Source organism: Oncorhynchus nerka, linkage group LG14, assembly GCF_034236695.1.
Source record: "Oncorhynchus nerka isolate Pitt River linkage group LG14, Oner_Uvic_2.0, whole genome shotgun sequence".
In the NCBI taxonomy this organism is placed as follows: Eukaryota; Metazoa; Chordata; class Actinopteri; order Salmoniformes; family Salmonidae; genus Oncorhynchus; species Oncorhynchus nerka.
In genome coordinates this window covers 26906416-26930272 of record NC_088409.1, presented here as the reverse complement: position 1 = coordinate 26930272, position 23857 = coordinate 26906416, and the positions used below count along the sequence as shown (strand labels likewise).

At 45.6% G+C, this 23857-nt stretch overlaps 3 non-coding genes and 1 pseudogene across 3 annotated transcripts; all 4 read right to left on the bottom strand.

The window, feature by feature from the left end:
• Positions 1-2541: 2541 nt before the first annotated feature.
• On the bottom strand, positions 2542-23818 carry LOC115123421 (condensin complex subunit 1-like; annotated as a pseudogene).
• LOC115123427 (small nucleolar RNA U85) lies at positions 17671-17961 on the bottom strand. The gene has a single exon (XR_003862606.1). It is a non-coding gene; the product is annotated as a small nucleolar RNA U85 (small nucleolar RNA).
• Positions 20820-21113, bottom strand: LOC115123425 (small nucleolar RNA U85). The gene has a single exon (XR_003862604.2). It is a non-coding gene; the product is annotated as a small nucleolar RNA U85 (small nucleolar RNA).
• Positions 21714-22035, bottom strand: LOC115123426 (small nucleolar RNA U85). Its single transcript, XR_003862605.1, has one exon. It is a non-coding gene; the product is annotated as a small nucleolar RNA U85 (small nucleolar RNA).
• Positions 23819-23857: the final 39 nt, after the last annotated feature.

Sequence of the window (23857 nt, the reverse complement as noted above, 5' to 3'; positions counted from 1 at the left end):
GAGGGGAAGACCTTGGAGATCAATTACAGGAGGTAGAGGGGTAGAGATGGAGCATGGAACAGGATGGGAGAGGGGAAGACCTTGGAGATCAATTACAGGAGGTAGAGGGGTAGAGATGGAGCATGGAACAGGATGGGAGAGGGGAAGACCTTGGAGATCAATTACAGGAGGTAGAGGGGTAGAGATGGAGCATGGAACAGGATGGGAGAGGGGAAGACCTTGGAGATCAATTACAGGAGGTAGAGGGGTAGAGATGGAGCATGGAACAGGATGGGAGAGGGGAAGACCTTGGAGATCAATTACAGGAGGTAGAGGGGTAGAGATGGAGCATGGAACAGGATGGAAGAGGGGAAGACCTTGGAGATCAATTACAGGAGGTAGAGGGGTAGAGATGGAGCATGGAACAGGATTGAAGAGGGGAAGACCTTGGAGATCAATTACAGGAGGTAGAGGGGTAGAGATGGAGCATGGAACAGGATGGAAGAGGTGTGTGGGAGAGGGGAAGACCTTGGAGATCAATTACAGGAGGTAGAGGGGTAGAGATGGAGCATGGAACAGGATGGAAGAGGGGAAGACCTTGGAGATCAATTACAGGAGGTAGAGGGGTAGAGATGGAGCATGGAACAGGATGGAAGAGGGGAAGACCTTGGAGATCAATTACAGGAGGTAGAGGGGTAGAGATGGAGCATGGAACAGGATTGAAGAGGGGAAGACCTTGGAGATCAATTACAGGAGGTAGAGGGGTAGAGATGGAGCATGGAACTGGATGGAAGAGGTGTGTGGGAGAGGGGAAGACCTTGGAGATCAATTACAGGAGGTAGAGGGGTAGAGATGGAGCATGGAACAGGATGGGAGAGGGGAAGACCTTGGAGATCAATTACAGGAGGTAGAGGGGTAGAGATGGAGCATGGAACAGGATGGGAGAGGGGAAGACCTTGGAGATCAATTACAGGAGGTAGAGGGGTAGAGATGGAGCATGGAACAGGATGGGAGAGGGGAAGACCTTGGAGATCAATTACAGGAGGTAGAGGGGTAGAGATGGAGCATGGAATAGGATGGAAGAGGGGAAGACCTTGGAGATCAATTACAGGAGGTAGAGGGGTAGAGATGGAGCATGGAACAGGATGGGAGAGGGGAAGACCTTGGAGATCAATTACAGGAGGTAGAGGGGTAGAGATGGAGCATGGAACAGGATGGAAGAGGGGAAGACCTTGGAGATCAATTACAGGAGGTAGAGGGGTAGAGATGGAGCATGGAACAGGATGGGCGAGGGGAAGACCTTGGAGATCAATTACAGGAGGTAGAGGGGTAGAGATGGAGCATGGAACAGGATGGGAGAGGGGAAGACCTTGGAGATCAATTACAGGAGGTAGAGGGGTAGAGATGGAGCATGGAACAGGATGGGAGAGGGGAAGACCTTGGAGATCAATTACAGGAGGTAGAGGGGTAGAGATGGAGCATGGAACAGGATGGGAGAGGGGAAGACCTTGGAGATCAATTACAGGAGGTAGAGGGGTAGAGATGGAGCATGGAACAGGATGGGAGAGGGGAAGACCTTGGAGATCAATTACAGGAGGTAGAGGGGTAGAGATGGAGCATGGAACAGGATGGGAGAGGGGAAGACCTTGGAGATCAATTACAGGAGGTAGAGGGGTAGAGATGGAGCACGTGTCAGAGGGAGAATTAGGGAGTGAAGTTGCGTAAAATAACATGCTCTCCTTAATTTAAAAATAAGTGTTCCACTCTGCTAACCAGCACCTCACCTAAATAGGGGTGTGTTTTTTTTCCGCCTCTAAAATAACATGCTACCATTTTGTTCAGGTGTCAGGCACTTCATAAACCAGGTGAGAACTGGGTAAAAGGTTTGGGATACATTTTTTTTTTACACAAGTGTTTTGGGGTGAAAACCGCATGTTACTTTAAAACTTTTCTTAGTATGTGCCAAAGTGTCCTCTTTAGTGGTCAAAACATAAATATGACACACACCCCCAATTGACATAATTGAAAAGCCAAATGTACTCTCAAACAGGACTTAATAAAGTGGCATGTATGGCCTCAGATACGGACCAAGAACTATATGTCCACTAGAACCAAATTGAATTGCTGGGTCTCAGGAGGATTTAGGTAAACTGTTTCTAACAGGTTTAATAACAGGTGGGCTGGCAGATATAGGAGAGCATGGAGGAGAGAGAGTGAAGGAGTAAGATCGGTAGCAACAGTGTCTAGCCAAGCTGTGACAATCCAACCTGAACACACTATTTCACTGACCAAACACACAATGCAAGAGAAGGGCATTCGTTACTCCTTGTAATGAGGGCATAAATCTGACTCCACTTGCAAACACACACGGATGACAGAGGTAGTGTGGTTCACACCAAAGCTTTTTTTAAGTCTTGATTCCGCTACAAAAAGAGTTAAAGTATTTAGTGCTGACTAGAGGAACATTACAAAAGATTTTAAAAAGTTACTTAAAAAAGTGAAAACATGATTTAAAAAGACAAAACAATAGAAATGACTTGACAAACTAAAAGCAGAGGAAGATCAGTGTCGGAGACGAGCACGTCGAGAGGTACGGGCGATGGGTGTGGTCACCTTAGGTGTCTCGCTCTCTGCCATGACAGCATCTGAGTAAAAACTAACAAATACCAGTAACATTGACATGTTCATGTGACAAGCAACAACTAACCAGATTTATTCCCAACAGTAAATGCTATAAAATTGCAAATATTAAAACAAATGCCATTTCATGACACCATCCTGGGAAGCCAGCACCAACAATCTACTGAGAGCACAGAAAGCATATCAACTGATTCATCACTTTAACGGAAAAGCACTGCCAACACTAACTAAAACAGACGGTACTGTTAGAAAGAGCAGATACCTTCCTCCTCTTCGTCACTGCTGAAGGTGAGAACAGCTTTCTTAGAGGACTTCTGGGTTGGTTTAGGGGTCACAAAGCTATCGTCGTGGTGACTGGATACAGAGGGCTTGGCTTGACCTTTGAGGGGAGAGAAAGAAAATCATTGAACATTAGCTAAAGTCTATGTAATTTGCAAAAACAAATACATTCAGGAGGGAAAAATTCACTGTCTAGCAGAAAAGTCACTACACGTGTGCGTGCACTCACCTCTTGGCCCTGCCACCCCGTCCCTTGTTGGGTAGTGGCGTATGAGTGGTGTTCTGGCTGGGCCCAGTTCTTCTCCATCTCAGGGCTCTCTACGTTCTCCAGCCCCCGTGTGTGGCTCCGTCAGACACTTCTCAAACTCCTCCACCTGGACCTGGGGACAGAGAGAAGAATCAGAATAAGACCCGGCATGTGTATTCATTCAGAGGCACAGTCAAGAAATCAGTCTAGATAGTCAGTCAGGATAATGCATAGTCTCTCTCAAGTTTATTGTTATGTATATCTGAATTGGGGGGGGCTAAGGGCGTTATGTGGTCTGAACAACTGAGAAACTATTCTGTCAGTCAATACATACGACCACTATCATCTGTACCTTGAGCTGTGGCTTGGCTCCTCGGCGTAGCTTAGCAGTGATGGAGAGGAGAGGCTGGTAGACTCCTGTCTCAGTCAGCTTGTCACTAACCCTCCCAACAATCCTGGAGCCTCTTCAGCCCTCGCTCACACAGACAGCAGAGACAGACACGGCCAGGTCACACCACTGACGCTCAGTCTGGGAGAGATAATTGGAGAGAAGTGGGGGGAAATTAGGACATTTGATTATTCACTTACAACAGTCTTTCAAGAAGAGGAAGTTTGACCTGACATTTGAAGAAATCATTCTAAAACCATGGTCTCACTGATTCACTATCTGTTGCTTAATCGAAAATGCCCTTTCTGTGGAGGTCTGCGCTTTGAATGACGAGCCAGAAAGAGGGAGAGTTTGCCCCGAGTTCGCTGAACAGACGACCCAGGCCTCGAAATACTCCTGAGACTGAGAGGAACTAGTGCCAGCTGTTATGACACAGAGCGGGAGAACAGAAATTAGGAGATGGGAGGAGCGAGGGGAAGACTGGCTGCTCACCTTGCTGTCCTGAAGCGCAGAAACAGCTTCTCCCCCAGAGACTCAGTCTGTCTCTCCTTAGTGATGTAGGAAAACAGCTGCCTGAAAACAGAGACAAAGGAAACATTCAAATAAGGCATTAAAACACAACTCACATATTAGCATCCCATTTCCATGTTATTCAGCACAACAGGTTTCAAACCAGAGTCACAATGTGACCCCAGCATGCCAAGTCATCCAGTGTGTGTAAAGCCTGGGAGAGAACACAGTGGGCGACAGACACACAGGTTAAGTAGCCCTCACATTATTAAAGCCGCCGCTCGCCGGTATTTGAATAACAGAACAATGACTCCCTGCAAGACTGTACACACAGTGTGAGCGCAGAAGACTGTACACACAGTGTGAGCGCAGAAGACTGTACACACAGTGTGAGCGCAGAAGACTGTACACACAGTGTGAGCGCAGAAGACTGTACACACAGTGTGAGCGCAGAAGACTGTACACACAGTGTGAGCGCAGAAGACTGTACACACAGTGTGAGCAGAAGAGGCACACAGCTCAGTGTGGACACCACTCCATGATGGTGTGGAAGTCTTCCTCGTTCATGGCTCTCTCTGGGTCTGACAGTCTGCTGATGATGTCTGGGAGCAGGTTGTAGATGGCATTGTCCTGGGAGGAGAGGAGGCCACTGTCTGGTTTCGAACATTGGAGGATCCATTACACTCAGTCTATGTAAAAAAGGTACCCAATACACAAACACAGATTTTCAGTGCATTCAGACCACTTAACTTCACACATTGTTACGTTACAGCCTTATCCCAAATTTGATGAAATTGAAAATTAAATCAAATCCACACACAATACCCCATAACGACAAAGCAAAAACAGGTTTAGAAATGTTTCCTAATTTATTAAAAATAAAAACCTGAAATATCACGTTTACATAAGTAATCAGACCCTTTACTCAGTACTTTGTTGAAACACCTTTGGCAGCGATGACAGCCTTGAATCTTCTTGGGTACGATGCAACAAGCTTGGCACACCTGTATTTGGGGAGTTTCCCCCATTCTTCTCTGCAGATTCTCTCAAACTCTGTCAGGTTGTATGGGGAGTGTTGCTGCACAGCTATTTTCATGTCTCTCCAGAGATGTTTGATTGGGTTCAAGTCCGGCCGGGCCACTCAAGGACATTGAGACTTGTCCCGAGCAGGTTTTCGTCAAGGATCTCCATTAGAGGTCGACCGATGAATCGGAATGGCTGATTGATTAGGGCCGACTTCAAATTTGCATAATCTGTAATCAGTATTTTTGCACACAGATTGTGGCAGATTTAAAAAATATATATTTTTAAAAACACCTTTATTTAACTAGGCAAGTCAGTTAAGAACACATTCTAATTTTCAATGACAGCCTAGGAACGGTAGGTTAACTGCCTTGTTCAGGGGCAGAACGACAGATTTTCACCTTGTCAGCTCGGGGATTCGTTTTTGCAACCTTCCGGTTACTAGTCCAACGCTCTAACCACCTGCCTTACATTGCACTCCACGAGGAGCCTGCGTGGCAGTCTGACTACCTGTTACGTGAGGGCAGCAAGAAGCCAAGGTAAGTTGCTAGCTAGCATTAAACTTATCTTATAAAAAATAATCACTAGTTAACTACACATGGTTGATGATATTACTAGTTTATCTAGCGTGTCCTGCATTGCATATAATTGATGCGGTGCCTGTTAATTTCTCATCGAATCACAGCCTACTTCGCCAAATGGGTGATGATTTAACAAGCGCATTTGCGAAAATAGCACTGTCGTTGCACCAATGTGTACCTAACAATAAACATCAATGCCTTTCTTTAAAATCAATACACAAGTATATATTTTAAACCTGCATATTTAGTTAATATTGCCTGCTAACATGAATTTCTTATAACTAAGGAAATTGAGTCACTCCTCTTGCGTTCCGTGCAAGCAGTCAGGGTATATGCAGCAGTTTGGGCTGCCTGGCTCGTTGTGAACTGTGTGAAGTCCATCTATTCCTAAAAAAGACCGGAATTAATACATTATGACTTAACATTGAAGGTTGTACAATGCAAGAGCAATATTTAGACTTTGGGATGCCATCCGTTAGATAAAATACGGAACAGTTCCGTATTTCACGGAAAGAATTAACGTTTTGTTTTCGGAATGATAGTTTCTGGATTTTGACCATATTAATGACCAAAGGCTCTTGTGTGTTATGTTATAATTAAGTCTATGATTTGATATTTGATAGGCAGCAGCAGGCTCGTAAGCATTCACTCAAACAGCACTTGTGCGTTTGCCAGCAGCTCCTCGCCCTGACTTCAAGCCTATTGACTCCCGAGATTAGGCTGGTGTAACCGATGTGCAATGGCTAGCTAGTTAGCGGGGTGCGCACTAATAGCGTTTCAAACGTCACTCGCTCAGAGACTTGGAGTAGTTGTTTCCCTTGCTCTGCAAGGGCCACAGCTTTTGTGGAGCGATGGGTAACGATGCTTTGAGGGTGGGGGCGAGGAGAGGGACGGAAGCTATACTGTTACGCTGGCAATACTAAAGTGCCTATAAGAACATCCAATAGTCAAATGTATATGAAATACAAATGGTAGAGAGAAATTGTCCTATAATTCCTATAATAACCTCAACCTAAAACTTCTTACCTGGGAATATTGAAGACTCATGTTTTCATATGTTCTGAGCAAGGAACTTAAACGTTAGCTTTTTTTACATGTCACATACTGCACTTGTACTTTCTTCTCCAACACTTTGTTTTTGCATTATTTAAAAGTTTCATTATTTATTTGAGGCTAAATTGATTTGATTGATGTATTATATTAAAATAAAATAAAAAAGTGTTCATTCAGTATTGTTGTAATTGTCATTACAACCAAATAAAAATTTAACATAAAAAATAATAAACGTCCGATTATTCGGTATCGGCTTTTTTTGGTCCTCCAATAAATCGGTATTGAAAAATCATAATCGGTCGACCTCTAATCTCCACAATGCTCTGTTCATCTTTCCCTCTATCCTTACTAGTCTCCCAGTCCCTGCTGCTGACAAATATTCCCACAGCATGATGCTGCCACCATGCTTCACCGTAGGGATGGTGCCAGGTTTCCTCCAGATGTGACGCTTGGCATTCATGCAAAAGAGTTCAAACTTGGTTTCAGACCAGAGAATATTGTTTTTTCATGGTCAAGAGTTCTTTAGGTGCCATTTGGCAAACTCCAAGCAGGCTGTCATGTGCTTTTTACTGAGGCGTGGCTTCCGTCTGGCCACTACCATAAAGGCCTGATTGGTGGAGTCCTGGTTGTCCTTCTGGAAGGTTCTCTCGTCTCCACAGAGGAACTCTGGAGCTCTGTCAGAGTGACCATTGGGTTCTTGGTCACCTCCCTGACCAAGGCCCTTCTTCCCCGATTGCTCAGTTTGGCCGGGTGGCCAGCTCTAGGAAGTGTTGGTGGTTCCAATCTTCTTACATTTAAGAATGGAGGCCACTGTGTTCTTGGGGACTTTCAATGCCGCAGACATTTTTTGGTACCCTTCCCCAGATCTGTGCCTCGACACAATCGTGTCTCTGTGCTCTACGGACAATTCCTTCGACCTCATGGCTTGGTTTTTGCTCTGAGATGCAGATGAGGGACTTTATATAGACAGGCGTGTGCCTTTCCAAATTATGTCCAATCAATTGAATTTACCACAGGTGGCCTCCAATCAAGTTGTAGAAACATCAAGGCTGATCAATGGAAGCAGGATGCACATGAGCTCAATTTCAAGTCTCAGCAAAGGGTCTTAATACTTATAAGGTAAACAAGGTGTCTAAAAACCTGTTTTTGCCTTGTCATTATGGAGTATAGTGTGTAGATTGGATTAAAAAAAAAAAAAAAAAAAAAAAACATTTTAGAATAAGGCTGCAACGAAACAAATTGTGGAAAAAGTCAAGGGGCTGAATACTTCCCGAAGGCACTGTATCTCCCAATCAAATAGACATGCCTGGAATTAACGCTGTGTGTGTACCTTGGAGGCGAGCTCGGTGAAGAAGTGAGAGGCTGGTGATGTGTGTCTGGGGGTCGATGAGCAGTACAGCCACCTCGCTGACCTGACCTTTAGCACTAGCTGGGTCAGAACAGTCACTGCAGTCTGCCTCACCGCAGGGTTCTTGTCACTCAGCCTGGGCAGGGGAGACATGTTATATGATGAAACTATTTAAAAATGGCATGCAGATTTCTCTAATCAGGATCAGCTGGGATACCATGAAAGAGAGAGACTGGCCAAACAATGACATGACAGATTAAGCAATCGATTACCTGGGTGAGAATAAGACCAGCCATACATTGGACATGGAGGCGTCGATGCCAAGTTGCCAATACCCCTGACCATAATCCTCTGCAGTCATTTCAGATGTACGTGTGGGAGGTAGAGGGCCTCTACTCTAAGGGAGCACTAAGACAAAAGGCTGCAGTGTCTCCCTGGCCTCCATTGTTCTAAACAGGGGAATTAACCACATACACTGGGAAGGGATGAGGCCAGGTGAACAAAATAATAAGCAACTTCACCTCCAGACGTGGATTAGAATGTTCTCCAGAGGAACTGGACTCGCCGGGTGTGTGGTCTGTTATACAGTAGATGGTCATAAGCCACAGCTACAGTATAATTAAATAGGCATGTAAAACAGTGCATTACCATTAGGGTAAAACAAAACATGTTTAATACCCTTATCAGTCCTCTCCCAGGGAGGGCTGTCTGTCTTTGAGGAGACCCAACACAATGGAGGTGTGTGGGAGACAATTACTGACCACTACAAAACACTTACCATGAGGAAGAACCTGAGGTTTAGTGTTCATGGTGAAAAGCCTGGAAAACACTATTCATCTGAAACACCTCAAACGTAAGAATAACCAAGCATCATAATTAGCACTATACAAAGACAAACAGAACTAGTGGAATGAAGAGATAACGAATTGTAATTAAACTTTCAATGGGGGAGGGGGTATGGCTTCAGTGCATCTCAATGTGGGAAGAACAACCAGCAATCATCATTAAGCTTTCTTCAATTAAGTCCCCATCCTTCCTACGGAGTATAACCTATGGCATCACCTGAAATGATCTCCTTTCTCCCTCCGATCTACTCATTGTATAATTATACCACCAACAAGTAGTTCTGGACACAATCAGAACCTTCAAGTTGTTCTAGACCTTACAGAAAGTTCAGTTATTTCTGTTCAAATTATATTTGAGTGCGCACGAGCGAGCAGCCCATGGTTGCCACAGTCCAGAGAGGTTGGAGTTCTGAAGAGCACAGTACAATGTACTGTCGCGCTATAGCAGAGGTCAGAATGCTAGTGGAGGACATGACAGCATTTTACAATGTTTCCTAATGTTTTTTTTCTGTTCTGAACATATGGAAATAAGTTTTTCGATCAACTGGTTCAGTAGACTGCAGCAGCAGGAGTGGAGCGTCTGAAGGAACATTAGCAGACAACCAGACATGGAACGAGCTTGTAGCCCTCAGCCATCCTCATCTAATGGCCATGTTTACCTAAATTAAAAAAGACACAATCCATAGTACAAACAGCTGGGTAATTAAATAAAGATGTGCTTGTTTGCTCCTTACATATTCTAAATTATAAATAAGTTCTATTAGCTGCTTGGTTAATATTTAGTCACTGAATGACAGTGGCTTGTGGGGGTTCACACCTGGTACAGAGGCTCTGTGTCCAGGCGTCTGGATTACCTGGTACAGAGGTTCTGTGTCCAGGTGTCTGGATTACCCGGTACAGAGGTTCTGTGTCCAGGTGTCTGGATTACCTGGTAGAGAGGCTCTGTGTCCAGGTGTCTGGATTACCTGGTAGAGAGGCTCTGTGTCCAGGTGTCTGGATTACCTGGTACAGAGGTTCTGTGTCCAGGTGTCTGGATTACCTGGTACAGAGGCTCTGTGTCCAGGTGTCTGGATTACCTGGTAGAGAGGCTCTGTGTCCAGGGCTAAAGAATGTTGGGGAAGTGGACGGTGAGGCCTCCCAGGCCGATGATGGCGTTCACCCTGATCAAGGGCAGAGAGGAAAGCTCCAGCACTGGGAACAGGAGACGGATGTGCTCCTCACACACTGACAGAGAGGGAACAGAGGTTGACAAAGAGAGACACAACAGCCATGCAAAGGAAAATTACAGAAAAACAAAGGTAGTCTGGGGTGTAGTCTGACCTGATCATCATGTACTGTGAGAGGGCCAGGAAGGCAGCTGTCGTGAGCTGGTGGTGGCAGCATCTCCCTGGGGAACTACACACCCTCACCAGCAGGGGCAGGAACGAGCACAACAGGTTCTCCTCTGGGGGGGAAGGGATGTGGTTTAAAAGGAAATTAAATCACACCAGGAAGAATCGACAGAAGCACAAGTTCAACACAAGTTCTTCCTCCACAGAACTGTCATTGGCCGCTTGCTGTGGGAAACATGGATCATGAAAGTTGATTAAGAACTCCCTGTTCATGTCTAGTCTACTGGAAAGTTAGAGCGATTTAATCGAAAGGAGTAATTAGGAAAAAGTTAGCTGTTGTACTTAGCCCCCTGATGGGAAGAATCATCAAGACCTGTCAATCACTGTGTTGCATGACCAAAATTAAACTCATCAAGCTTTTCCCAGGGAGAAAAGTTACTGATTGGCAAGACAATCCTACTCACCAGGAGACTCACGTGGCCTCTTCACTAATCAACATCCTGTTCTGATAACATTTGGTTTATGAAACGCAATGACAATCCATTTGACACGAATAGTAAAAGCTCCTTAAACTCAGAACACGTGTATAAACCCAGCAGTCTCATTTCCACTAGGTTTGTAGTATCCTAATCTCATGATTGACCATTATGTGAATTATTGCCATCATTGGCTTGGGTTGTATAAAAATACTGGACATCAAACATTGTGTTCGCATTCCATGTCCAGACTGACCTTGGCCTTACGGGAGGGTGCCTTCTCTTCTGTCTCTCATCTCCCGCAGCTCAGAGCTGACGCTGCGCTCCAGGTGGGACACCTGCCAGAACGCCACGCAGCCACAGAGACAGCAGCTGGGCCAAGGACACAACTCACCACAGGGACTAGATGGACACATCACTAGAACACCGTACTGATCATAAAGTACCTATACAAAATACTGGGTCATCATCATACACTACAACACTGGCAGCGTTTCAACAACTAGGCAGAGTAAAAGAGCACCAGACAACTGGAGAATGAACTATTCATACTTACTTTGAGAAGTTGTTTTACCACAGTGCACCAACTTTCTAAATAAATAATCACTCTGTCTCACCTTGTTCTCCCTGCTCCTCAGGGTCCTGAGATGCACCAGGAAAGCTGACATCCTTGTTTGCTAATATCTCCCCGCCCTCTGCGATCTGGTCCAATAGCAGGCGAGAGCAGCGCTGGAGGCGGCGGGAGCAGAGCTAGTCTGGGGACTCGGACAGTAAGTACAGCAGACGGACAAGCCTGCTCCATGAAGCTCTGCCAATGAGGGTCCGCCATCACCACACCTGGGGCGGGACTAGACACACAGTCAGGAGCAAAGACACTACATTCTCCCACTCAAGAGATGGTGTGTGTGTACACACACCTTCAGCGATGGCCTGTGAGGCAGGTAAAGAGCTGGTTATCCTGAGGCAGCTCCTTTGGATTGCTGGGGGGGGACAAATCAATCACTTTACACACTTTAAACATTCAAACATCTATAGTCACCTGGTAGATTGTTTCGTCTAGGCTGTTGGTCAACAGATATTTCTTTAGTCGAGCAGTTGCAAATATCTTTATTTTTCATGATGCACAAGACACCCGTCTGATTCCCACCAGTCTCAGTGGACTAATCCATTGCAGATGCCACAGGGAAGGCACAGTACATCACTAAGACATGAGCTACAGAAATTGTAAATGGTTAGACAAAGGAGCTGATTGTGGACTACTGGAAAAAGCGTCCCGAACAGGCCCCCATTAACATCAACGGGGCTGTAGCGGAGTGTCCCGAACAGGCCCCCATTAACATCAACGGGGCTGTAGCGGAGCGTCCCGAACAGGCCCCCATTAACATCAACGGGGCTGTAGCGGAGCGTCCCGAACAGGCCCCCATTAACATCAACGGGGCTGTAGCGGAGCGTCCCAAACAGGCCCCCATTAACATCAACGGGGCTGTAGCGGAGCGTCCCGAACAGGCCCCCATTAACATCAACGGGGCTGTAGCGGAGCGTCCCCGAACAGGCCCCATTAACATCAACGGGGCTGTAGCGGGCGTCCCAGACAGGCCCCCATTAACATCAACGGGGCTGTAGCGGAGCGTCCCGAACAGGCCCCCATTAACATCAACGGGGCTGTAGCGGAGTGTCCCGAACAGGCCCCCATTAACATCAACGGGGCTGTAGCGGAGCGTCCCAACAGGCCCCCATTAACATCAACGGGGCTGTGTAGCGGAGCGTCCCAGACAGGCCCCCATTAACATCAACGGGGCTGTAGCGGAGCGTCCCAACAGGCCCCATTAACATCAACGGGGCTGTAGCGGAGCGTCCCAGACAGGCCCCATTAACATCAACGGGGCTGTAGCGGAGCGTCCCAACAGGCCCCCATTAACATCAACGGGGCTGTAGCGGGGCTGCGTCCCAACAGGCCCCCATTAACATCAACGGGGCTGTAGCGGAGCGTCCCGAACAGGCCCCCATTAACATCAACGGGGCTGTAGCGGAGCGTCCCGAACAGGCCCCCATTAACATCAACGGGGCTGTAGCGGAGCGTCCCGAACAGGCCCCCATTAACATCAACGGGGCTGTAGCGGAGCGGGTTGAGAGCTTCAAGTTCCTTGGTGTCCACATCACCAACAAACTATCATGGTCCACACACACACCAAGACAGTCGTGAAGAGGGCACGACAAAACCTTCTCCCCCTTAGGAGACTGAAAAGATTTGACATGGTACCCCAGATCCTCATAAAGTTCTACAGCTGCACCGTCGAGATCATCCTGACCGGTTGCATCACCGCCAAGTATGGCAACTGCTCGGCATCTGACCTTAAGGCGCTACAGAGGTTAGGGCGAACGGCCCAGTACATTACTGGAGCCAAACTTCCTGCCATCCAGGACCTCTATACCAGACAGAGTCAGAGGAAAGACCATGAAATTGTCAGACTCCAGTCACTCAAGTTACAGACTTCTCTCTGCTACCGCACGGCAAGCAGTACCGGAGCACCAAGTCTAGGACCAAAAGGCTCCTCATCAGCTTCTACCCCTAAGCTATAAGACTGCTGAACAATTAATAAAATCACCAGACTACTTACATTAACCCCCCCTCCTTTTTGTTCACTGTAACTACTCGTTTATTATCTATGCATAGTCACTTCACCCCTACTTACATGTACAAATTACCTCAACTAACCTGTACCCCCACACACTGACTCGGTAATGGTACCTGTATACCCTGTATATAGCCTCGTTATTGTTATTCTTACGGTGTTACTTTGAATATATATTTCTTTTAACTTTAGTTTATTTGGTAAATATTTTTCTTAACTCTTCTTGAACTGCACTGTTGGTTAAGGGCCTATAAGTAAGCATTTCACAGTAAGGACTACACTTGTTGTAGTCGGTGCATGTGACAAATAAAGTTTGATTTAATTTATTTTGTAAGAAAATGGTGCAACATTTTACAACATAAATACAATATTTTATAACAAATGCGTTCTCAAGCGATGGATAGCGGGAGAAGGCGCTGTCCGCGGTTCTGAAACGTAATCTCCAGTGCGCCGTTGAATTGGCACCTTTCCCTTTATGTTGCTATGCGCGTAACAGCGAAGTTAACCAGCATATTGGTGTTGAGAACAATGCGGCAAAAGCAGAGTAAGGAGAAGAGAAAACAGCCCTTGAGGAAACCAATTAAGATATATAACCCATAGCGTAACTTAAAACATGCCTGGCATCATAAATCAACATCCACAGAAATCCTTTTTGTTGCCAGTTGGAATCAGTAGGCTATTAAAGACTCCATGAGCACCAAGCCTCACACAACCAGAATGTCAAGATGCTTTTAAAATCTTTGCTATGCTGTATTAAAGCTTTAGATGTGTTAGAATAGACTCTGGTATTACTTACAATTTAGCGTTGTTTATACGGTTCCAAACAGGTAGAAAACACTCATCTAACAGGACTGGGAAGATGCGCAGCAATGATGGGTAGGCATAGGTCCACACACTCCGGAACCAGGCCCAGCCAATCAGAAAACATTTTTCCTCACAATTAAAAACCGAAATATTGCTCAGCATCCCACCTCCCCCTCAGACGATCCCACAGGTAAAGAAGCTGGATGTGGAGGTCCTGGGCTGGCGTGATAACATATGGTCTGCAGTTGTGAGGCAAGTTGGATGTACTGCCAAATCCTCTAAAACAACGTTGGAGGCGGCTTATGGTAGATAAATTAACATTCAAAACAACTCGTGGACATTCCTGCATTCAGCATGCCAATTGTGTGCTTCCTCAAAACAACTTTTTTTGCATATGGACATTTTTGGGGATCTTATTTCAGCTCATGAAAAAAGGACCAACATTTTACATGTTTATGTTTTTGTTCAGTATAGTTGATTTTATTCAAACACATAGGGTGTGATACACACATTTTTAGAATACACTACTTTAAAATTAAACCAATTGATTGGTCGAAAGAACAGGCAACTTCCAAATCAAATCAAATTTTATTTGTCACATACACATGGTTAGCAGATGTTAATGCGAGTGTAGCGAAATGCTTGTGCTTCTAGTTCCGACAATGCAGTAATAACCAACAAGTAATTAACTAACAATTCCAAAACTACTGTCTTATACACAGTGTAAGGGGATAAAGAATATGTACATAAGGATATATGAATGAGTGATGGTACAGAACAGCATAGGCAAGATACAGTATATACATATGAGATGAGTATGTAAACAAAGTGGCATAGTTAAAGTGGCTAGTGATACATGTATTACATAAGGATGCAGTCGATGATATAGAGTACAGTATATACGTATGCATATGAGATGAATAATGTAGGGTAAGTAACATTATATAAGGTAGCATTGTTTAAAGTGGCTAGTGATATATTTACATCATTTCCCATCAATTCCCATTATTAAAGTGTCTGGAGTTGAGTCAGTGTCAGTGTGTTGGCAGCAGCCACTCAATGTTAGTGGTGGCTGTTTAACAGTCTGATGGCCTTGAGATAGAAGCTGTTTTTCAGTCTCTCGGTCCCAGCTTTGATGCACCTGTACTGACCTCGCCTTCTGGATGATAGCGGGGTGAACAGGCAGTGGCTCGGGTGGTTGATGTCCTTGATGATCTTTATGGCCTTCCTGTAACATCGGGTGGTGTAGGTGTCCTGGAGGGCAGGTAGTTTGCCCCCGGTGATGCGTTGTGCAGACCTCACTACCCTCTGGAGAGCCTTTAAGGTTGAGGGCGGAGCAGTTGCCGTACCAGGCGGTGATACAGCCCGCCAGGATGCTCTCGATTGTGCACCTGTAGAAGTTTGTGAGTGCTTTTGGTGACAAGCCGAATTTCTTCAGCCTCCTGAGGTTGAAGAGGCGCTGCTGCGCCTTCTTCACGATGCCGTCTGTGTGAGTGGACCAATTCAGTTTGTCTGTGATGTGTATGCCGAGGAACTTAAAACTTGCTACCCTCTCCACTACTGTTCCATCGATGTGGATAGGGGGGTGTTCCCTCTGCTGTTTCCTGAAGTCCACAATCATCTCCTTAGTTTTGTTGACGTTGAGTGTGAGGTTATTTTCCTGACACCACACTCCGAGGGCCCTCACCTCCTCCCTGTAGGCCGTCTCGTCGTTGTTGGTGGTAATCAAGCCTACCACTGTTGTGTCGTCCGCAAACTTGATGATTGAGTTGGAGGCGTGCGTGGCCACGCAGTCGTGGGTGAACAGGGAGTACAGGAGAGGGCTCAGAACGCACCCTTGTGGGGCCCCAGTGTTGAGGATCAGCGGGGAGGAGATGTTGTTGCCTACCCTCACCACCTGGGGGCGGCCCGTCAGGAAGTCCAGTACCCAGTTGCACAGGGCGGGGTCGAGACCCAGGGTCTCGAGCTTGATGACGAGCTTGGAGGGTACTATGGTGTTGAATGCCGAGCTGTAGTCGATGAACAGCATTCTCACATAGGTATTCCTCTTGTCCAGATGGGTTAGGGCAGTGTGCAGTGTGGTTGAGATTGCATCGTCTGTGGACCTATTTGGGCGGTAAGCAAATTGGAGTGGGTCTAGGGTGTCAGGTAGGGTGGAGGTGATATGGTCCTTGACTAGTCTCTCAAAGCACTTCATGATGACGGGAGTGAGTTTTTGGTCAACCAAGAGGTTTTTTTTTAGTCTGGGACAGCCCTAGACCTCTAGAAAGTCTAGGCCGGGAATCTACGTGTGGGGTCTTACCCTGACATGGTCAGTGATGTTACAGATGGTGATAAGTGTCTCTGGCCAGTAGGAAGTCTTCAGTAAACTTCTCTCCCAGAGCACAGAGTGTCCAGGTTACTGAGGACCACCTCCCTCTCCGCTCTACACAGAGAAACACACAATTACATTAGTCTACACCCTGAACACGCAACCTAAAAATGCCACATCTATTACAAGAACGTGCATACAAACATGCTATTACACACAGCAACTTTAGTGTGTGGTGCACAAATGAGGTTCCTGGCAGTATGTAAATTCACTGCCATGTCTACACACAACAAAGTAGTAAACTACGTCATTTACATCATGCCCAGGCTCCAGATTAATCAATCATCTCGTCGGTGCTCGGCCCTCCGCAGAACACACACATGGTCCCAGTTTATGATGGATAACGTGTGTGTGGGAGGGAGGGTTAGAGGATGTGAGGGGAGGATTAAACAGGTTATGAATGCTGCCTGTGTGGAAAGAGAGGCGGCACGGTATTGTCCAGTACAGTGTGGGTGGACTGCAGATCGTCTCAGTCTCCCCCTCCGGCAGTGACTGTCTTTCAAGCTTTGAAGGAGACAGAATGTGTGTTTACAACGCTTGTTCATTGAAAACCCTGGCGGTGAGCCCAGATTTACATGTGGTCGTGACTTCGACTCAATGCAGATAAGTCAGTGTACTCTGCTGTGCTCCTATTCAGAGACTAAAGGCGCTAGCATGCTTCAGTTCGGCTAGCCAAATGTGTGTGATTGCATACTCCCTTAAAAGACATTCACCTGAACAAGAAAAAAAAGCATCAATAGTACTGCTTGTCCATTTTGAGGGTGTAGACTTGGTGCCCCCGAACTGAAAAAGTAAAGAAAAACTTAGTCTAAAATAAACAACGTCACAAGATATAATATATGCATGTCTTCTGAAGTGGTACGTCTGGGAAGCATGCAGGCGCCTTAATGAGGTTTAGTGGACAAATTAACCAACGCCAGACTTGAGACAAAGCCAAGCGCCAAAGGTAAGAGTTGCCAATAGGTGCAGACCTAGGAACCGTTTACCATACGTCAATAAGGGAACATTGTCATCGGGAGGTTAAGTGCAAAACTTAACTTGGATCAGAGTCTCATACTAAACAAAGATTAAGATCAATGTATTGGTCAATTGCCCACAAGGTCCAACTGAAATGTTACTTCCGCTTTAAACCCAACCCCTCCGAAAGAGACACCGGTGTAGAAGCCCTCAGATTAACAAAATAAAAGCTCATGGACTCCCGAATATGGAGGAGAGGTGGGTTTCTCCCTGCCTCAGATTAACAGTCACACTGTCAGCACCCTCCCACTGTTCTCTAACGTGTTGCTTCAGCGGGAGAAAAATGTGGGTGGGGCCAAGTCACTGTAGGCCGGCCCTTACAGCAGTGCAGCCAATCTCCGCTACACTGCCAAGATTACCGGTCAATCAAGACAAAAGGGAGAACCCAAGCCCCTCGTTCAATTGGCTCGCATTCGCCTTGGTCTCATCATTGGGCAAGAAGTCAAAGGGGACTTAAAGACGGAGGTGTGTGGAGTTAGAACTTGTGTTTGTGTGTGGGCCTTACCGTGCAACCATTCCCAGAAGCAGCACTGCTGCTCGTCTGTGCAGGCTGGAGGTCTCTCGTTTGCCAGTGAACCTCTCCCACAGAACCTGCACCACCGTGGACTGCAGGCTGCTGCCACCACCAAAAAACTCCAGGACCTGGGAGGACACGAGAGGTGGTGTTGGAACAGATTAGACGAGAGAGAACAGGGTTAATTATTGATGGCAGGATGGATAGAGTAATCAGTAAAGAGTAAGGGCTAACTCAATCACTGGGTAGTACTGATTACAGGATTGATAATAAAAGATAGTGAGTTTCTCTTATTACAATCTCCTCCAGACACTGGATTGTCCCCAGAGGCATCCACCATCAGTTCAGACAGACTGTCCACTAGAGTCTGAGCTTTAGCCCTGAGAGGGAGAGAGTCAGGCACCAGAGCAGAGCCCATTGGAGGTTGATGAAGTCACTCCAAGACATTGTTCTTAGATCAATCGCACAATTTCCCACCTCAACTTCCATCTTGAGTCTGCATCTCTTTCAGCAGCAATGTACTGGTGAGAGCAAGATTAACAAATTCACAGCAGAAAATGTCATACAGGCTGTGTTTACACAGGCAGTCCAAATCTGATAGATATTTTTGCACTAATTGGTCTTTTGACCAATCACAAATCTTTTCACAATTTCAGAGCTGATCCAATCGGTCAATAGACCAATTAGTGAAAATAAGATCAGAATTGGGCTGCATGTCTAAACACAGCCTGAGTTGAAACCTCTTGGGGGAAATTGCCGAGGTGCTGGAATGAAGATCGCAGGTTCCCACGAAGACTGTTTCAGCAGACAAGACAGCTCCATTTACTCTCTATACCATTTTAATGTCACCAGCACTGCTTTGCAATTTCACATGGGAAGACATTACCATTTCAAAAGTAACTTAACCATCTGCAATTGGTAGTGGGATCGAGGGACCTGAGGGGGTTGATAGGTGCCTGTGGCAACAGTTTGAAGGTGTGACAGCGTACCTGGTGTTGTCTCCCTGGGGGTTGAGGTAGAGGCGTCTGTAGGCCTGCACCACAACATCTTTAATGGCAGCGTCAGTAGACCAGACCAGAGGCAGCATCTTCCTCACGCCAGTCAGAGAGTTCGCCACACTGAACTCGCATACTGTCACACAGAACTGCACCGCCTCCTGGACCACTGAGACACATTCATTCCTCAATACCCCACACATTACATTGTCTCAGAACACATGCATGGAGTCATTGGGGTGAGATGTTGACTGTGTAGGTGATAAAGGTATGGTAATGCGGGTGTAGGTAAGATGAGCTGTGTTTGTACCCGAGGTAGTCTTCCAGTAGAGAATGGTGTTGATGACAGCGATGGCTCTCCACCTGCAGCGCAAAGCTCTCAGTGTCTCAGATACTGCAACAGCATCTCCGGTTTCTTCAGCTCGCTCTCCTCCACCCCTTCCATCCCCTGCTCCCTCCTTCTGGGGTGTGGAAGGCAGGTCCCCTCTGACCTCAGAGGAGTCCTGGTCAGGACCTGGGGAGGAAGAGGTGTCAGATTAGAAAAATGTTCTCCTGAGAACAGATGTGAACATCTTAACTCTTGCCAGTGTGAGTACACATTTGTTCCAGTCCACATGATTGAACAAAATAGTGGTCTAAAATGAGGATCAGTGTTAGTTCTCAGGTGTTAGAGCTAGGTTTGGGTGATTCACCAGTAGAAAACATGATCACCCACTCCATCAGTAATGCTGTCATCTAGAACTACACCTCCTACACCGCTGAAAGCCCCACAGCAATAGATTGCCCTTAATTACATTTTGATTGGTTATATCATACTCTTATTCTAGCACTGATTTCACCACTTGTTTTTGAAAGCTTGGTACTGAATCATTTGTTTAATCGATATGACAGTGTTTTGATTGAGTGATTACGACTTTCAGCAGAGTCCTGGTTAGTTCTGAATAGTTTACTTACTAGACTTGTATTATGCGGTTCTTTCAAAGTGCACTTATTGTAAGTCGGTTCTAGATAAGAGCATTCACTAAATGACACAACATTTTCAGAATGCTAACTTTCCCCCCTCCCTTTCTATCTCCTACACTTAATCAATACACAGTCTTCATGATGTGATTGACAGACGGACAGAGTTCAGTACCTTTGAAGAGCAGGGCCAGTGTGTCCAAGAGAGTCTCGGGGGTGAGAGTGGTCAGAGACGAGTGGTCAGAGATGAGAACATCTCAGACTCCAGGAACCGGCTGTGGGCTCGCACACACAGACGCCCTGCATTCCTGACACACAAACAATCAGTTATGTGATGACTGAAGAGTTCAGCTTGGAATCTCACTTCTATAAACAGTTGATCCTGATTTGTTACAAATCTAGTCCCCTGGGCAGAATGTTTCAAAAGTTATCCATCTGATCTAGACTTTCAGATAGCATTAAATTGATAGAAATAGAATGAATAGAACACGAGGAGCAGCTCAGGCTCCATAGCGGCCCACAGCTCAGAGGCTTTGATCACTGCCACTGGACGGAGAGACCAAAGGAATATGGTTAAATGGGAAATCAAAAATAAAATAATATTGCATCATGATGATGTGGCTGGTGACACTGCTTCTTGAAGGTCCAATCATTTCTAAACTTGACTACTGACATGCAAAACATTTTGGGACTGTATCAGTGGATTAAGGGAGAAAAAAAAATGAAAAAGAATTGAGTGGAATTTCCCTATAATAATAAATATATAGTTTGGACAAAAGAGGCAGAGGAGATCAGAATGAACAGATTATATTTCTATTGTTACAAAGCCCTCAGATTAACGAAGAGCGCTCAAGACCAACTGAATATTGAGGAGAAGTTCTCCCTGCCTCACACATACAGACAAACACACGTCAGTCACACTGTCAGCACCCTCCCACTATTCTCTACCGTGTTTTTTTTAAACGGAGAAACATGTGGGTGGGGCCAAGTCACTGTAGGCCGGCCCTTACAGCAGAGCAGCCAATCTCCACTACACTGCCAAGATTACCGGCCAATCGAGACGAGAGATCCCAACCCTCTTTCAGTTGGCTCGCATTCGCCTTGGTCTCATCATTGGGCATTATATAAAAGATACATCTAAACGGTGGTGTGTATAATTTACCAGGTGCATTTTCCTGCCGTCTCTAAGCTCTGAGTTTATCCGTCTCCATCTCCAGGGGTTTCTTCAGATCAGCACTGCTCAACTACAGATGAAAGAAACAATTGTAAGACACTGTGTTGTGTGTATGTACTTCACAGTAGTGGTTGTTCGTGTGCGCGCGCACCTTGCAGCTGTAGGGGTTGTGTGCGATGAAGGCAGCCAGTAGCTGGATGGCACTCTTGACCACATTGATGGATTTGTCCATCAGCCTTCCCACTGCCAACCCCATCACTTCACTGTACCTGTTCAGGGGCAGAGCCTGGGGAGAAAATTACAGAGGACATGAGGACCGCTCAGTAATCCCAGAGGAAGTGATTATCGCCTATTCTCCTTTCCTTCAAAAACTGAACTGGTTTTTGCTGTAAATAAAATCATACAAATAATTTCTGCGGGCTTGAGAGAATGACAATCAAATGGGGATTTGATGTTGAGGGACAATTCACTTCAAACCAGTACAGGAGTGTTGGTGACTTTACTGATGTTGAGGCCACTGCATAGCTGTCACTAAGATTTCTGAATGCCCTCAGATTACCAAAGGAAGATGTCATAGCCATAGCAAAGGCCATCAACGAAGAGTTGTGTCCCCTTGCCAACTGAAACATATACTCTCACACTCAGACAAACACTTTCAGCAGCTTTCATCCTGCCTTCTCCCATGTCTCTGGGATGGGCAGAGGATGAGGAGGACTGCTAGTTTACTATAGGTGGGCCCTTACAGCAGAGCATTCAATCTTCGCCATACTGCCAAGATTACCCGCCAAGATTACCCACCAATCGGGAGGAAGGTGCACACACTCTCAGCCTGATTGGCTCATACTTGCCATTATCTCATCACTGGGCATTAGTGGATGTATTAATTGACTATAGCATGCTATAAGACCACATATTCAAATATGACTGGGTGCAGAAGGACCTACCTTACTGGGTGCAGTGATGATACTCTGCCTGTAAGAGTCACTCTCCAGGATTTCTGTGAGTGAGGCGTTGAGGAGGGAGGGCAGGGAGACAGCCAGGCCACCCACCACTAACAGAGAAAACAATGAAATACAGATGAGAGCGTCGGCTGAATAGTGAGCACGAGCAGGCACTGGTATGCCATCATGTGAATAAATTGAAAGACATTTCAACACACACCATCACAAACACTGACCTTGTATGAGTAACTCCCGGGTGTCCTCTTTCACACGCATGTCCACATTATGGCAGTGCCAGTGACATACAATAGGGGCAACATGGGTCAGAACCTGAGAAATTACATCATAGTTGAGGCAAGTTTAAGAAAGAAAAACAAAATAATTTGGGTAAATGTAGCTACTCACTGCAGCACAGTGTAACCAGTGCCGAAGTGTTCCAGGATGCACAATGGACCATGGCTTCTCAGTGTAGCCTTGAAACCTGGAAAATATATAGAATAGTAAAGGAGTTGAGTTGCTTGGTCAGATTTCAGGAGGACAATATTCTAACAATTGTAAGTCTAACAAACTATGGGATATTTACTGTTGAGATGGGAAGGCAGTTTAGGGGAGACGCCATCCTGAACCACGTATTGGTTAATGACCCGTCTTCACCAGGTCACCCACAGTCGTCTGACGACATCACTGTACACGAAAAAACAACTTGTTAGCCGAGTGGTTGACATTCTAGGTAACTTTAACGTTAATTATAGTAAGCTACGTTAATTCCATGTAGCTATAAACGACCCACTCACCCTAACAAACGTGTTCGCTAGTTAATGTATTAGCTAAGTTCGCTAGTTCTTTTGACCAAGTTAGTTGTTTGTTTCGATTTCTTCGCAAACTAGCTAACGATAGTTAGCTACCCTAGTTAGCCACAATATACATAAATTAACGTAGCTAGCTAAAGTTAAGACAGCTAACGTTACAGTATTTATCGTTGTTTTTAATCAACTTGCTGACTAGCTACATTTCACAACTAAGAAAGTCCAGACATAAATAACGTTAACCAAGTATAACACACTTACCAATACTTGTTGTAGTGCTGCTCAGTCTTAGCCATAATTTCGGATCTTTAGAAACTGTTGAAGATTGAAACAGCACGGTTCTGCTCTAAACGGTTTGTGGCGAAGGGTTTTGATTTTTAACAGCAGCGCGCCAAATGACTACGTCATCAGCATCGCTCCCCTCCTCCCACTGACCCTCTTCCGTGAACAAACTACGCCATCTGTCTGCGGATAACTGACGCTACAATCTTATTGATACTTTATTACTGCAATATCAAGTACAGTAAATCCGATAACCTCATGCAATTGTAGCTATGCTGTTCAGAACCAATCTACATGATAGAGGACAAAACTAATTTGAGGTAGTAGCTGTATTCAAACTGAAAATACAATTTTCCTCACATGTACCCAGGTGTCAGCTACAGCATTGATATTTCCCTTACGAAATGTATTCTCTCTAAACAAGTTCCATCACATTTAAAATGTAAAATGTAATTCAATCAACTACCAAACAGATAAAAGCGCTAATGTCTTAAATGAACCTTTCCTCACTCACGCTGTCAGGCTAAAATGCATTTTTTTTAGAGCACACACAATATAATCAAAAATGATGTAACAAACTTGAAAGCACAACAGTTCTCGATGGTCCAACACTGCATCCATTACAATACGTCAATCCACTTCACGCAAGTCAATCACATG